Raw genomic sequence first — 5,643 nt, 5'->3', positions numbered from 1 at the left:
TTTCTCCCCCACAATCTGGGTAATATTGTCTATCCTATCAGCATTTGCCATAGTGTAAACCTTGCCTGGTTACCTGCAAACCAAACCTTTTTGACAGTTCAGTTTCAGCCTGCAACTGTTCATGACAGTTTTGAGCACACCCTCTACTTAGAACAATTATTCTATTCACTATATGTCTAGGATAGTTTTAGTCCTCCTATTTTCAATAGTAAATTCACTGCAATATACACATTATCTAAGCTTTTAAACTTTTCCAAACATGTTTCAACATGTATACTCTTAGTTGAGCATCAACACTTAAGCATTGTGATCATAATAATAACACAAGCTTCCTATATTTATGTAAAAAGAAAACTTTCAGCAATCTGAAATTTCAGAAAATTGTAGTATTCAACATAACCTTTTTTCACAATTTGCGCCCATAGCAACTCAAATAACAAGGCATAATCATATAGCAGCATTCACGCATGTATGAGCATCAAGACATGCTACAATGAGCTATTTCCAGTAAAATAACAACTTGTCCAAGCTTCTTTACAGCATATGACATGCAACTATTCTTTCAAGTTGTTTGCCCAAATATTCAACCACATAAGTTGCATGAAAAGTTCAATGCCAACATTTGTACTCAGCTTCCAAGTTCTATTCCTTTTGCATTAACAATTGAATATGGATGAAACTTTCAGATTCTCGTTATATCACTCTCCTGAATTGTAGCCATTGAGCTCTAACAAGCTTGCAATGATGCCAACCAACTATTGACACATATATCCATTGTAGACAAGGAGAAGCTTGATGGCATCACATCTGTTCGGATTTGCCACATTTTTTCTGCAAAACATGTTTACACAACATCATGCCTTTTGTTGGTAGGAATCATTTTCACAAACCCAACATCTCCATTCTTCAAAAACTTAGCCTCCTTCTCCAACTCTTTGCCAAAATGCCTATCAATCTTGGTCAAAATCTCAGCAAACTTCATAGCTATGTGTGAAGTGTGACAGTCAAGAACATGAGCATATCCATTACCAATCTGACCGGGATGATTCATAATAATCACTTGAGATGTGAAATTCGTATCCTCCTTAGCAGGATCATTCTTTGAGTCCGAGGCAACAAACCCACGCTTGAGATCCTTCACAGCAACATTCTTAACATTGAACCCCACATTGTCACTAGGCAGAGCTTCCAGGAAAGCTTCATGATCTTGGTCAATATATGTGCCATCTCTGCTTCAGATCACGCTATGAACCAAAAATAGGTGCACTATATGCAATCCACGCTGATGTCACACTACTCTAGATTGGATACGCTGAAATCCACACTATTTCTAGCTACCCACATTGTCAACCAAGAGAGATAAGTGCACTCTTTAGATGCTATCCATGCTATCATCAGCAACTAGGAGAGATAAGTGCAATCTCTGAGTCCACACACTGAACCACACTGCTGTCCACACTGTTCCATGATGAGATTGCCATCTACTGCAATCCATATTCAGCTCTTGGTTGTACTTGCTCTCAACCAAAACCACGCTCTGATACCATGTTTGAAGTGTGAGAGTAGTGGGAGCCAATAGTGCTGAGCAGAGAGCTCACACACACTCTTCTTTTTTTCATGTGCATTAGTCATCACTAAAATGAATGAAGAGGGAGTAAGATACTGTGTAGAGGGAATTTCAAGTCTAGCTTGTACTTGCAATGATTGTAGTAGAAGAAGAATCTGTGTTTATAGGTTTCATCCCTCAAATACCTTATTTTAGGCTGAGAAGAAGAGGCCAAAAGTATCACATAACAATGCCAAAAGATGTCCTTGAAAACTTTCTTACAAAGAGTGTAGCTTGTAGTCACTCATGAGAACCAAGAACAGCCCATGATTTACCAAGATTAAAGAAGAGGATCACAAATTAATCTTCAGCCCATGAATATCCTGTTTTGGGCTGCTAAGGATAAATCCAAGATGGCACAAATAATCTCCCAAAGTGTACTTTCAATGCCCTTTCAAGGCAAGAGTGATTAGATGCAGCAATTACAAGTGAAAGTAGAGCATGTTCTCTTCATAAACCATAAGAGTAGAAATGGAACATCAATGGACATGAATCAGCCCAAAGAAAGTGTTGGGCTGCATATGACAATCCAAAATAAGAGTTTTATGTCTCCCAAAGATCTCTTCTTGATAGAGAAGACAATCTACATCAAGAGGTAGGTACATAAGACAAGAACGTATGGAAAGATGCACACTCATTTGATTGCTCTTGGTTTTAGTCACTCACACTAAGAGCATGCTCTTTGTCCACATAATGAAAATGTTCTGTTGATTCTCATTATTTAGGTGGACAATCTGCTTTTGATTGGGCTCCACAAGATGTGTATTATGGCCTTGAAGGTCAAATCAAAACATTCATTCGATGCTACAAAATTGTATTAGCAATGGGAACATCCCACGCTTTAAAGTAGTACATGGCCTTGGCATATAGTTCACTGCAGTAGTTGGGGGGGAGGGGGGGTGGTGTGGGGCACTACCTAAGGTTTTCAATAAAGCTAAGGTTTCAAAATACACATCATCTAAACAAAAGTTGCACCTGTCAAGCTCTAGCTTTCTACATAGGAATCATCTTTCTACGAAACCATGTGTGCTTCAAAATTTGTTAACCCTCGAACGAACAAAGGTGGAAAATCTGAAAAAGGTAAAGCAGAAGACAAGGCCAAGGCAAAAGTGAAATGGAAGATGAAGGCATGCCAAGAAAAATAAGGAAACGCAAGAAGTGCAGAAAAGGCTGAAATAAAGGAAAAAGGCACACAAGGAAAGGCGCAAGTCAATACTTTTGTAAAAAAGGGCAAGGGCACCATGATTTATTTTAAGAGTGCCGGGCTCTCACCCGTGCAATTTGTAAATGTAGACGGGCGGTGGAAAGGAAGCTAGGAAGATAGGAGGACAATGGGAAAAAGGGCCTAGGCCATGGCCAGCCATGTAAAAAAGGGGATAAGGGGATGACCGCCCAAAAGGGATTTATGGTTTTGTATATAAAGTTGAAAAATGAATGAGAAGCTCATTCTTGTGTGTGGCCAAAGCTTCTTATTCTTCTTCTCTTACTTCTTGCCTTCTTACTTGTGCTTGAGTGAGGGATTGAGGGAGTGTGAGGGAGTGAGGGAGTGAGTGTGTGAGAGTGAGGGATCGTGGAGAAGAAGCTCCCCATCTTCTCTCTTCATCTTCTCTTCTTCTCTTCTCTTCTCTTTTCTCGCGCGGCTATGGAGGATGGAGCTTGATAGAGAGGGCTTGAGCTTGCCGCAAGGATCGTAAAGCTACCTGAGTGCAAGAGAGAGGAGGGAACTCGATTGGCAAAAAGCATGTTTTCGCACTAAGCACTAGAAAGCACGAAGCACAACTTGTGAATAAGATTGACAACTACTTTCAATAACAAGGAACTCATCAGGAGATATAATAACATCAAGGAACCCACTATTAGGAGAAGATCCCAAAACATAGTTGGGTGCCTGAGAGCCCCATCAGTAGGACCTTAAGAGGACACAAAGATCCAGAAGGCGACAACATAGAGAATCGGACATTGTCCGAGGTACTCAAATTGATAGACGACCTTGTGGGAGTTGGAAGTGGGAGCAATGTCAGGATCACGAGGCGGACCAACTGGACTTGGGAGAATTCCCAGTCTTAGTGCAGGAGTTAGTCAATGAGTATGACTTGTTGACTAGGACAGTAGTTCAGGGCAGACTAGTAGAGGAAGCGGTAGCAAGCCTAGAAGAGGAAAGAAATGCGATTATAAAGGCGCTAGAGAGCATAATTGCCTATAACCACGAGCAAAAGGCTAGGAAACTCCAACAAGATGTAGACATGTACGAGGCCCGGCGTGTGCTAGCCTTGGCTGGTGCAGCCAAAGCAGGGCCAAATGCAGAGAGAGAACGAGCAGTAGAGGCTGACTTACCGTTGAGTGAACTCGTAGCCAAGCGGCTCATGGACAATACGTCCGCTGAGCAGAGTGCAAGAGCCTTAGCCACCGCATTACTCTCGGGATTAGGGGGTCACACAAGGGGCAAAGGGGCAATCTTGAATCCCTATTGTAGAAAAACAGCTAGACAAATATGAACCTAGCAATGACCCATATAGCTTTGCGGCGCAATTTGAACAAGTTTGCAAAGCAAACTGTCTCACGGACCTTGCATAACGCTCTCAAGCTTTCGGTCTATGCTTAGATGATAAGGGGAGAATTTGGTACAGTAGTCTAGATGCAGCTGAGCACACGAACTTTGCTCATCTTAAGGACCTCTTTATCAAGAGATTCTCTGAGGCAGGGTACTCCAACAATCTCATCGTCCGGTTGATGAATGTCAGTCAGAGGGAAAAGGAGGACGTAAGGGACTATGTCACTCATAAGCATAGCCTCTTCAAGAGGATCCCTGCAAGTGAGTGACCTAACGAGAAGGCTGTGTCTACCGTATTTATAAATGGAATTCTAAGCAAGGAGCTCTACAAGGCTTTGGCTAGTAACTCCACTCTACACCGAGACGTGTTAGCTAGAGTCTTTGAAGAGGCAATAAGGGTGGACGATCAGCTTAGGGAGTGAAGCATGAGGAACACCAGTCGAGACAGTCCAAGTCAGAGAGCTCCAGAGCGGTCAACAGTTTCAGGAGAGAGAGAGAACTCTAGCATACAGGATAAGGGAAAGAGTGTTGACTAAGGTTAGAAGATGGCTGAGGTGAGAATGGAGCTTGCACAATTGCAAGACCAAATGAGGAAACTTGTGCGGTCGCATGTGTAGTGTATACATTGTGGCGATAACCACCTCCCAGCTGAGTGCCAAGATCCTAGATCTAGGCCGTGCTCGAACTGCAGTAGGTTCAGTCAAGACGCATTACATTGCAGACTACCAAGATTCCCATATGCGCAGCAATACAACCCTCCATACTTAGGCAACAGGCCACCTAACCTTTTTGGCAAGGCAGCCCAGTTGGCACTTCCATCACCAAATGACGCAAAACTGGCCATTCCTAGACTAGAGATGAACCCAACAAGCATACCCAGACCACCAAGGCCCTATGTAACCCATCCACCGAGTGACGCTCCTGTTCACTATGTGGAAGAACCCAGTGAAGAGGAGACCTACGTGAACCCATACATATCCTATGATGAGGAAGGAAATCCAGTCTTGATGGACTACCGACCAGTACCAGTGATGGTGCTAGGTAGAGGAAGAGGCAGAGGCTTTGGAGGACCAAACCAAGATCCAATCTCATGCTGGACTTGCGGTCATCCAGGCTATATTTCATCACGCTGCTCGAAAAGGGAACAGGCAAACAAGGACAAAGCTAACCTTCGATGCACCGAGTGTGGAATTACACATCTATTTCCTGACTGTCCTAGATAGAAGCCATCAACTAGTTCTGCCAACGTGCCCTCAGTACCTTTAGGGTTTTTCGGTGTGGAGACCTTTGATAGTGAGGATACGCCCATCCCACTACATGTCATGACACAAGCATAGACAAAACAGGCAGGCATCTCATTGCCTGGGCCAAGTAACCTGGATGTAGCCTCGTTGGGAAAGAAAAACCGGAGGAGAAGGAGAAAGAGAACAGATGCAAAGATTACCCTTAAGACTGAGGAAACTACAATGCTAGTGACAGGAAAGAG

The 5,643-nt window shown here is 43.1% G+C and overlaps 1 pseudogene; it reads right to left on the bottom strand.

The window, feature by feature from the left end:
• Nucleotides 1–844: 844 nt before the first annotated feature.
• Nucleotides 845–5,001, bottom strand: LOC148028609 (elongation factor 1-alpha pseudogene; annotated as a pseudogene).
• Nucleotides 5,002–5,643: the final 642 nt, after the last annotated feature.

Source organism: Lygodium microphyllum, chromosome 11 (assembly GCF_053477565.2).
Source record: "Lygodium microphyllum isolate KBCC chromosome 11, Lygodium_microphyllum_v1.1.10, whole genome shotgun sequence".
In the NCBI taxonomy this organism is placed as follows: Eukaryota; Viridiplantae; Streptophyta; class Polypodiopsida; order Schizaeales; family Lygodiaceae; genus Lygodium; species Lygodium microphyllum.
Note: the sequence above shows the minus strand (reverse complement) of the source record. Positions and strands in the feature narration are given on the sequence as shown.